We start from the raw sequence: 12,096 nt of genomic DNA on the forward strand, positions 1-12,096 counted from the left end.
TTATTTCTGTATGAAATATTTAATAAGTTTTCCATAACTGAACACGTGACCACTTTCTTTCCCTTGGAAATTGACTTGATGATCCACAGTTACCAAGCATCTAAGAATATAGAAAAGAGCATCCTGATCAGAGGTCAAGTGGGAACCTTGGCACCTCTTACTTAAGCTTTCAAGCTTTCAAGAAATATGTCTTCTTATGTCACAGATGGGTGATAGCAACCTCAATGAGCCTCCCCACGTAAACGTCAACTCTCTAAGCATTAATATAAATGCTGCCTCTTAGAAATAAAGATCTGCTCATGATCAGATCTCAAAACACAATTCCCTTCTTTTCTCTCCTATTTATTCTGGAGTAAGTCACAACTAAGCCCACTAAAGTTAATGACGCTTGACCAAGCGCTTATCAGGCATGTCCAAAGTCCGTTTTGGGGGCCTATTCCAGCCCACTGGTCAGTTTAATCCGGCACCTGTGGCAGTTTATTTATTTCCTGGGGTAAAATCCTAAAAATAACAACCCTCAACAAATTCAACCCTAAAAAAACCTACCCCTACCCCTATCCCTAATCCTACCCCTAATCCTAACCTTGCAGTTTTTGCACAAGTCGGTTTAATCCGGCCGCTGTGGCAGTTTATTTACTGGGACTTCCAAGAGAGATCCTTGCAGCACTGCTGCACCCATGTCTACTTGGAAGTTACAAAAGCACCAAACCCAATGACCCAACTATGACTCCCAGATTCTTGGGGGGGGGGGAGCCAGGTGGATGCCATGTGAACTCAGCGATGTGTCAAGTGATGGCGACATACTACCCCCAGGTTCAAAGGCGGCATATTTCTGCATATCAGTTCCTGAGAATCACGAGGGCTGTTGTGGTCAGATTCTGCTTGCAGTTTTTGCACAGGCATCTGTGAGAATGGGATGCTGAACTTGGGCCACTGGCCTGATCCAGACAGCTTTCTTATGTTACAAAGGAAGACTTCCAAGAGAATACTTTTAATGCAGCACTCCAAGAAATGCTGCAAGTTTCAGAAAGTCACATAATGCACTCCAAAAACAGAAATTTTGAAACCATTTCAGCACTGTGTCATTTTTCTATTTTTCTGCATCTCTTATCTGAACTATGTACTTGCAGTTTCTTTGAGTAGGTTTTTTCCAATTTATTTTTATTTGGTAGCCATTTCTCCCTTTCTGAGGAAGGAACAAAAGCATTTGAAGTTCTCAGTGTCCCTGACTTAAGGGTCTGATTCCTCTGCCCTGCCTACCAAGCGCTCACTGGCTGGTGTGCCTTTCACTGTAGGGAGATCAGAAGAGGACCGCTACATTGGCAGAAACCTAAGCAGCCACGAGCCAGTCCCAGTAAATAAACTGCCACAGCGGCCGGATTAAACTGACCTGTGCAAAAACTGCAAGGTTAGGATTAGGGGTAGGATTAGGGGTAGGGGTAGTGGTAGGGGTAGGTTTTTTTAGGGTTGAATTTGTTGAGGGTTTGTTTTTTTAGGATTTTACCCCAGGAAATAAATAAACTGCCACAGGGGCCGGATTAAACTGACCGGTGGGCTGGATTAGGCCCCCCAAATGGACTTTGGACATGCCTGATAAGCGCACGAACAAGATGTAGCATGTGCACCATTTCATGTTTTACTGGAAAACTTTAGGTGACTGTTAACTGGTAGGCTTGGCCTTGGGGGCAAATCCCCCCTTGAATCTGACTTATGACTTCAGCAGTGAGACTACAGAGTGACAGTGTCATCATAATTTCACCATGGCAACCAGCTGCTTCATTTCCACTTACTTGAAAGGCAGGTCATTGAGTATTTATTTTATTTATTTATTTTTGTATGAAATATTTAATAAGTTTTCCATAACTGAACACGTGACCACTTTCTTTCCCTTGGAAATTGACTTGATGATCCACAGTTACCAAGCATCTAAGAATATAGAAAAGAGCATCCTGATCAGAGGTCAAGTGGGAACCTTGGCACCTCTTACTTAAGCTTTCAAGAAATATGTCTTCTTATGTCACAGATGGGTGATAGCAACCTCAATGAGCCTCCCCACGTAAATGTCAACTCTCTAAGCATTAATATAAATGCTCCCTCTCAGAAATAAAGATCTGCTCATGATCAGATCTCAAAACACAATTCCCTTCTTTTCTCTCCTATTTATTCTGGAGTAAGTCACAACTAAGCCCACTAAAGTTAATGACGCTTGACCAAGCGCTTATCAGGTAAAATCCTAAAAAAACAAACCCTCAACAAATTCAACCCTAAAAAAACCTACCCCTACCACTACCACTACCCCTAATCCTACCCCTAATCCTAACCTTGCAGTTTTTGCACAGGTCAGTTTAATCCGGCGGCTGTGGCAGTTTATTTACTGGGACTGGCTCGTGGCTGCTTAGGTTTCTGCCAATGTAGCGGTCCTCTTCTGATCTCCCTACAGTGAAAGGCACACCAGCCAGTGAGCGCTTGGTAGGCAGGGCAGAGGAGTCAGACCCTTAAGTCAGGGACACTGAGAACTTCAAATGTTTTTGTTCCTTCCTCAGAAAGAGAGAAATGGCTACCAAATAAAAATAAATTGGAAAAAACATACTCAAAGAAACTGCAAGTACATAGTTCAGATAAGAGATGCAGAAAAATAGAAAAATGGCACAGTGCTGAAATGGTTTCAAAATTTCTGTTTTTGGAGTGCATTATGTGACTTTCTGAAACTTGCAGCATTTCTTGGAGTGCTGCATTAAAAGTATTCTCTTGGAAGTCTTCCTTTGTAACATAAGAAAGCTGTCTGGATCAGGCCAGTGGCCCAAGTTCAGCATCCCATTCTCACAGATGCCTGTGCAAAAACTGCAAGCAGAATCTGACCACAACAGCCCTCGTGATTCTCAGGAACTGATATGCAGAAATATGCCGCCTTTGAACCTGGAGGTAGTATGTCGCCATCACTTGACACATCGCTGAGTTCACATGGCATCCACCTGGCTCCCCCCCACCCAAGAATCTGGGAGTCATAGTTGGGTCATTGGGTTTGGTGCTTTTGTAACTTCCAAGTAGACATGGGTGCAGCAGTGCTGCAAGGATCTCTCTTGGAAGTCCCAGTAAATAAACTGCCACAGCGGCCGGATTAAACCGACTTGTGCAAAAACTGCAAGGTTGGGATTAGGGGTAGGATTAGGGGTAGGGGTAGTGGTAGGGGTAGGTTTTTCTAGGGTTGAATTTGTTGAGGGTTGTTTTTTTAAGGATTTTACCCCAGGAAATAAATAAACTGCCACAGGGGCCGGATTAAACTGACCGGTGGGCTGGATTAGGCCCCCCAAATGGATTATGGACATGCCTGATAAGCGCACGAACAAGATGTAGCATGTGCACCATTTCATGTTTTACTGGAAAACTTTAGGTGACTGTTAACTGGTAGGCTTGGCCTTGGGGGCAAATCCCCCCTTGAATCTGACTTATGACTTCAGCAGTGAGACTACAGAGTGACAGTGTCATCATAATTTCACCATGGCAACCAGCTGCTTCATTTCCACTTACTTGAAAGGCAGGTCATTGAGTATTTATTTTATTTATTTATTTCTGTATGAAATATTTAATAAGTTTTCCATAACTGAACACGTGACCACTTTCTTTCCCTTGGAAATTGACTTGATGATCCACAGTTACCAAGCATCTAAGAATATAGAAAAGAGCATCCTGATCAGAGGTCAAGTGGGAACCTTGGCACCTCTTACTTAAGCTTTCAAGCTTTCAAGAAATATGTCTTCTTATGTCACAGATGGGTGATAGCAACCTCAATGAGCCTCCCCACGTAAACGTCAACTCTCTAAGCATTAATATAAATGCTGCCTCTTAGAAATAAAGATCTGCTCATGATCAGATCTCAAAACACAATTCCCTTCTTTTCTCTCCTATTTATTCTGGAGTAAGTCACAACTAAGCCCACTAAAGTTAATGACGCTTGACCAAGCGCTTATCAGGCATGTCCAAAGTCCGTTTTGGGGGCCTATTCCAGCCCACTGGTCAGTTTAATCCGGCACCTGTGGCAGTTTATTTATTTCCTGGGGTAAAATCCTAAAAATAACAACCCTCAACAAATTCAACCCTAAAAAAACCTACCCCTACCCCTATCCCTAATCCTACCCCTAATCCTAACCTTGCAGTTTTTGCACAAGTCGGTTTAATCCGGCCGCTGTGGCAGTTTATTTACTGGGACTTCCAAGAGAGATCCTTGCAGCACTGCTGCACCCATGTCTACTTGGAAGTTACAAAAGCACCAAACCCAATGACCCAACTATGACTCCCAGATTCTTGGGGGGGGGGGAGCCAGGTGGATGCCATGTGAACTCAGCGATGTGTCAAGTGATGGCGACATACTACCCCCAGGTTCAAAGGCGGCATATTTCTGCATATCAGTTCCTGAGAATCACGAGGGCTGTTGTGGTCAGATTCTGCTTGCAGTTTTTGCACAGGCATCTGTGAGAATGGGATGCTGAACTTGGGCCACTGGCCTGATCCAGACAGCTTTCTTATGTTACAAAGGAAGACTTCCAAGAGAATACTTTTAATGCAGCACTCCAAGAAATGCTGCAAGTTTCAGAAAGTCACATAATGCACTCCAAAAACAGAAATTTTGAAACCATTTCAGCACTGTGTCATTTTTCTATTTTTCTGCATCTCTTATCTGAACTATGTACTTGCAGTTTCTTTGAGTAGGTTTTTTCCAATTTATTTTTATTTGGTAGCCATTTCTCCCTTTCTGAGGAAGGAACAAAAGCATTTGAAGTTCTCAGTGTCCCTGACTTAAGGGTCTGATTCCTCTGCCCTGCCTACCAAGCGCTCACTGGCTGGTGTGCCTTTCACTGTAGGGAGATCAGAAGAGGACCGCTACATTGGCAGAAACCTAAGCAGCCACGAGCCAGTCCCAGTAAATAAACTGCCACAGCGGCCGGATTAAACTGACCTGTGCAAAAACTGCAAGGTTAGGATTAGGGGTAGGATTAGGGGTAGGGGTAGTGGTAGGGGTAGGTTTTTTTAGGGTTGAATTTGTTGAGGGTTTGTTTTTTTAGGATTTTACCCCAGGAAATAAATAAACTGCCACAGGGGCCGGATTAAACTGACCGGTGGGCTGGATTAGGCCCCCCAAATGGACTTTGGACATGCCTGATAAGCGCACGAACAAGATGTAGCATGTGCACCATTTCATGTTTTACTGGAAAACTTTAGGTGACTGTTAACTGGTAGGCAGGGCCTTGGGGGCAAATCCTCCCTTGAATCTGACTTATGACTTCAGCAGTGAGACTACAGAGTGACAGTGTCATCATAATTTCACCATGGCAACCAGCTGCTTCATTTCCACTTACTTGAAAGGCAGGTCATTGAGTATTTATTTTATTTATTTATTTTTGTATGAAATATTTAATAAGTTTTCCATAACTGAACACGTGACCACTTTCTTTCCCTTGGAAATTGACTTGATGATCCACAGTTACCAAGCATCTAAGAATATAGAAAAGAGCATCCTGATCAGAGGTCAAGTGGGAACCTTGGCACCTCTTACTTAAGCTTTCAAGAAATATGTCTTCTTATGTCACAGATGGGTGATAGCAACCTCAATGAGCCTCCCCACGTAAATGTCAACTCTCTAAGCATTAATATAAATGCTCCCTCTCAGAAATAAAGATCTGCTCATGATCAGATCTCAAAACACAATTCCCTTCTTTTCTCTCCTATTTATTCTGGAGTAAGTCACAACTAAGCCCACTAAAGTTAATGACGCTTGACCAAGCGCTTATCAGGTAAAATCCTAAAAAAACAAACCCTCAACAAATTCAACCCTAAAAAAACCTACCCCTACCACTACCACTACCCCTAATCCTACCCCTAATCCTAACCTTGCAGTTTTTGCACAGGTCAGTTTAATCCGGCGGCTGTGGCAGTTTATTTACTGGGACTGGCTCGTGGCTGCTTAGGTTTCTGCCAATGTAGCGGTCCTCTTCTGATCTCCCTACAGTGAAAGGCACACCAGCCAGTGAGCGCTTGGTAGGCAGGGCAGAGGAGTCAGACCCTTAAGTCAGGGACACTGAGAACTTCAAATGTTTTTGTTCCTTCCTCAGAAAGAGAGAAATGGCTACCAAATAAAAATAAATTGGAAAAAACATACTCAAAGAAACTGCAAGTACATAGTTCAGATAAGAGATGCAGAAAAATAGAAAAATGGCACAGTGCTGAAATGGTTTCAAAATTTCTGTTTTTGGAGTGCATTATGTGACTTTCTGAAACTTGCAGCATTTCTTGGAGTGCTGCATTAAAAGTATTCTCTTGGAAGTCTTCCTTTGTAACATAAGAAAGCTGCCTGGATCAGGCCAGTGGCCCAAGTTCAGCATCCCATTCTCACAGATGCCTGTGCAAAAACTGCAAGCAGAATCTGACCACAACAGCCCTCGTGATTCTCAGGAACTGATATGCAGAAATATGCCGCCTTTGAACCTGGAGGTAGTATGTCGCCATCACTTGACACATCGCTGAGTTCACATGGCATCCACCTGGCTCCCCCCCACCCAAGAATCTGGGAGTCATAGTTGGGTCATTGGGTTTGGTGCTTTTGTAACTTCCAAGTAGACATGGGTGCAGCAGTGCTGCAAGGATCTCTCTTGGAAGTCCCAGTAAATAAACTGCCACAGCGGCCGGATTAAACCGACTTGTGCAAAAACTGCAAGGTTGGGATTAGGGGTAGGATTAGGGGTAGGGGTAGTGGTAGGGGTAGGTTTTTCTAGGGTTGAATTTGTTGAGGGTTGTTTTTTTAAGGATTTTACCCCAGGAAATAAATAAACTGCCACAGGGGCCGGATTAAACTGACCGGTGGGCTGGATTAGGCCCCCCAAATGGATTATGGACATGCCTGATAAGCGCACGAACAAGATGTAGCATGTGCACCATTTCATGTTTTACTGGAAAACTTTAGGTGACTGTTAACTGGTAGGCTTGGCCTTGGGGGCAAATCCCCCCTTGAATCTGACTTATGACTTCAGCAGTGAGACTACAGAGTGACAGTGTCATCATAATTTCACCATGGCAACCAGCTGCTTCATTTCCACTTACTTGAAAGGCAGGTCATTGAGTATTTATTTTATTTATTTATTTCTGTATGAAATATTTAATAAGTTTTCCATAACTGAACACGTGACCACTTTCTTTCCCTTGGAAATTGACTTGATGATCCACAGTTACCAAGCATCTAAGAATATAGAAAAGAGCATCCTGATCAGAGGTCAAGTGGGAACCTTGGCACCTCTTACTTAAGCTTTCAAGCTTTCAAGAAATATGTCTTCTTATGTCACAGATGGGTGATAGCAACCTCAATGAGCCTCCCCACGTAAACGTCAACTCTCTAAGCATTAATATAAATGCTGCCTCTTAGAAATAAAGATCTGCTCATGATCAGATCTCAAAACACAATTCCCTTCTTTTCTCTCCTATTTATTCTGGAGTAAGTCACAACTAAGCCCACTAAAGTTAATGACGCTTGACCAAGCGCTTATCAGGCATGTCCAAAGTCCGTTTTGGGGGCCTATTCCAGCCCACTGGTCAGTTTAATCCGGCACCTGTGGCAGTTTATTTATTTCCTGGGGTAAAATCCTAAAAAAAACAACCCTCAACAAATTCAACCCTAAAAAAACCTACCCCTACCCCTATCCCTAATCCTACCCCTAATCCTAACCTTGCAGTTTTTGCACAAGTCGGTTTAATCCGGCCGCTGTGGCAGTTTATTTACTGGGACTTCCAAGAGAGATCCTTGCAGCACTGCTGCACCCATGTCTACTTGGAAGTTACAAAAGCACCAAACCCAATGACCCAACTATGACTCCCAGATTCTTGGGGGGGGGGGAGCCAGGTGGATGCCATGTGAACTCAGCGATGTGTCAAGTGATGGCGACATACTACCCCCAGGTTCAAAGGCGGCATATTTCTGCATATCAGTTCCTGAGAATCACGAGGGCTGTTGTGGTCAGATTCTGCTTGCAGTTTTTGCACAGGCATCTGTGAGAATGGGATGCTGAACTTGGGCCACTGGCCTGATCCAGACAGCTTTCTTATGTTACAAAGGAAGACTTCCAAGAGAATACTTTTAATGCAGCACTCCAAGAAATGCTGCAAGTTTCAGAAAGTCACATAATGCACTCCAAAAACAGAAATTTTGAAACCATTTCAGCACTGTGTCATTTTTCTATTTTTCTGCATCTCTTATCTGAACTATGTACTTGCAGTTTCTTTGAGTAGGTTTTTTCCAATTTATTTTTATTTGGTAGCCATTTCTCCCTTTCTGAGGAAGGAACAAAAGCATTTGAAGTTCTCAGTGTCCCTGACTTAAGGGTCTGATTCCTCTGCCCTGCCTACCAAGCGCTCACTGGCTGGTGTGCCTTTCACTGTAGGGAGATCAGAAGAGGACCGCTACATTGGCAGAAACCTAAGCAGCCACGAGCCAGTCCCAGTAAATAAACTGCCACAGCGGCCGGATTAAACTGACCTGTGCAAAAACTGCAAGGTTAGGATTAGGGGTAGGATTAGGGGTAGGGGTAGTGGTAGGGGTAGGTTTTTTTAGGGTTGAATTTGTTGAGGGTTTGTTTTTTTAGGATTTTACCCCAGGAAATAAATAAACTGCCACAGGGGCCGGATTAAACTGACCGGTGGGCTGGATTAGGCCCCCCAAATGGACTTTGGACATGCCTGATAAGCGCACGAACAAGATGTAGCATGTGCACCATTTCATGTTTTACTGGAAAACTTTAGGTGACTGTTAACTGGTAGGCAGGGCCTTGGGGGCAAATCCTCCCTTGAATCTGACTTATGACTTCAGCAGTGAGACTACAGAGTGACAGTGTCATCATAATTTCACCATGGCAACCAGCTGCTTCATTTCCACTTACTTGAAAGGCAGGTCATTGAGTATTTATTTTATTTATTTATTTTTGTATGAAATATTTAATAAGTTTTCCATAACTGAACACGTGACCACTTTCTTTCCCTTGGAAATTGACTTGATGATCCACAGTTACCAAGCATCTAAGAATATAGAAAAGAGCATCCTGATCAGAGGTCAAGTGGGAACCTTGGCACCTCTTACTTAAGCTTTCAAGAAATATGTCTTCTTATGTCACAGATGGGTGATAGCAACCTCAATGAGCCTCCCCACGTAAATGTCAACTCTCTAAGCATTAATATAAATGCTCCCTCTCAGAAATAAAGATCTGCTCATGATCAGATCTCAAAACACAATTCCCTTCTTTTCTCTCCTATTTATTCTGGAGTAAGTCACAACTAAGCCCACTAAAGTTAATGACGCTTGACCAAGCGCTTATCAGGTAAAATCCTAAAAAAACAAACCCTCAACAAATTCAACCCTAAAAAAACCTACCCCTACCACTACCACTACCCCTAATCCTACCCCTAATCCTAACCTTGCAGTTTTTGCACAGGTCAGTTTAATCCGGCGGCTGTGGCAGTTTATTTACTGGGACTGGCTCGTGGCTGCTTAGGTTTCTGCCAATGTAGCGGTCCTCTTCTGATCTCCCTACAGTGAAAGGCACACCAGCCAGTGAGCGCTTGGTAGGCAGGGCAGAGGAGTCAGACCCTTAAGTCAGGGACACTGAGAACTTCAAATGTTTTTGTTCCTTCCTCAGAAAGAGAGAAATGGCTACCAAATAAAAATAAATTGGAAAAAACATACTCAAAGAAACTGCAAGTACATAGTTCAGATAAGAGATGCAGAAAAATAGAAAAATGGCACAGTGCTGAAATGGTTTCAAAATTTCTGTTTTTGGAGTGCATTATGTGACTTTCTGAAACTTGCAGCATTTCTTGGAGTGCTGCATTAAAAGTATTCTCTTGGAAGTCTTCCTTTGTAACATAAGAAAGCTGCCTGGATCAGGCCAGTGGCCCAAGTTCAGCATCCCATTCTCACAGATGCCTGTGCAAAAACTGCAAGCAGAATCTGACCACAACAGCCCTCGTGATTCTCAGGAACTGATATGCAGAAATATGCCGCCTTTGAACCTGGAGGTAGTATGTCGCCATCACTTGACACATCGCTGAGTTCACATGGCATCCACCTGGCTCCCCCCCACCCAAGAATCTGGGAGTCATAGTTGGGTCATTGGGTTTGGTGCTTTTGTAACTTCCAAGTAGACATGGGTGCAGCAGTGCTGCAAGGATCTCTCTTGGAAGTCCCAGTAAATAAACTGCCACAGCGGCCGGATTAAACCGACTTGTGCAAAAACTGCAAGGTTGGGATTAGGGGTAGGATTAGGGGTAGGGGTAGTGGTAGGGGTAGGTTTTTCTAGGGTTGAATTTGTTGAGGGTTGTTTTTTTAAGGATTTTACCCCAGGAAATAAATAAACTGCCACAGGGGCCGGATTAAACTGACCGGTGGGCTGGATTAGGCCCCCCAAATGGATTATGGACATGCCTGATAAGCGCACGAACAAGATGTAGCATGTGCACCATTTCATGTTTTACTGGAAAACTTTAGGTGACTGTTAACTGGTAGGCTTGGCCTTGGGGGCAAATCCCCCCTTGAATCTGACTTATGACTTCAGCAGTGAGACTACAGAGTGACAGTGTCATCATAATTTCACCATGGCAACCAGCTGCTTCATTTCCACTTACTTGAAAGGCAGGTCATTGAGTATTTATTTTATTTATTTATTTCTGTATGAAATATTTAATAAGTTTTCCATAACTGAACACGTGACCACTTTCTTTCCCTTGGAAATTGACTTGATGATCCACAGTTACCAAGCATCTAAGAATATAGAAAAGAGCATCCTGATCAGAGGTCAAGTGGGAACCTTGGCACCTCTTACTTAAGCTTTCAAGCTTTCAAGAAATATGTCTTCTTATGTCACAGATGGGTGATAGCAACCTCAATGAGCCTCCCCACGTAAACGTCAACTCTCTAAGCATTAATATAAATGCTGCCTCTTAGAAATAAAGATCTGCTCATGATCAGATCTCAAAACACAATTCCCTTCTTTTCTCTCCTATTTATTCTGGAGTAAGTCACAACTAAGCCCACTAAAGTTAATGACGCTTGACCAAGCGCTTATCAGGCATGTCCAAAGTCCGTTTTGGGGGCCTATTCCAGCCCACTGGTCAGTTTAATCCGGCACCTGTGGCAGTTTATTTATTTCCTGGGGTAAAATCCTAAAAAAAACAACCCTCAACAAATTCAACCCTAAAAAAACCTACCCCTACCCCTATCCCTAATCCTACCCCTAATCCTAACCTTGCAGTTTTTGCACAAGTCGGTTTAATCCGGCCGCTGTGGCAGTTTATTTACTGGGACTTCCAAGAGAGATCCTTGCAGCACTGCTGCACCCATGTCTACTTGGAAGTTACAAAAGCACCAAACCCAATGACCCAACTATGACTCCCAGATTCTTGGGGGGGGGGAGCCAGGTGGATGCCATGTGAACTCAGCGATGTGTCAAGTGATGGCGACATACTACCCCCAGGTTCAAAGGCGGCATATTTCTGCATATCAGTTCCTGAGAATCACGAGGGCTGTTGTGGTCAGATTCTGCTTGCAGTTTTTGCACAGGCATCTGTGAGAATGGGATGCTGAACTTGGGCCACTGGCCTGATCCAGACAGCTTTCTTATGTTACAAAGGAAGACTTCCAAGAGAATACTTTTAATGCAGCACTCCAAGAAATGCTGCAAGTTTCAGAAAGTCACATAATGCACTCCAAAAACAGAAATTTTGAAACCATTTCAGCACTGTGTCATTTTTCTATTTTTCTGCATCTCTTATCTGAACTATGTACTTGCAGTTTCTTTGAGTAGGTTTTTTCCAATTTATTTTTATTTGGTAGCCATTTCTCCCTTTCTGAGGAAGGAACAAAAACATTTGAAGTTCTCAGTGTCCCTGACTTAAGGGTCTGATTCCTCTGCCCTGCCTACCAAGCGCTCACTGGCTGGTGTGCCTTTCACTGTAGGGAGATCAGAAGAGGACCGCTACATTGGCAGAAACCTAAGCAGCCACGAGCCAGTCCCAGTAAATAAACTGCCACAGCGGCCGGATTAAACTGACCTGTGCAAAAACTGC

The sequence above is a fragment of the Podarcis raffonei genome, chromosome Z (genome assembly GCF_027172205.1).
Source record: "Podarcis raffonei isolate rPodRaf1 chromosome Z, rPodRaf1.pri, whole genome shotgun sequence".
Classification (NCBI taxonomy): Eukaryota; Metazoa; Chordata; class Lepidosauria; order Squamata; family Lacertidae; genus Podarcis; species Podarcis raffonei.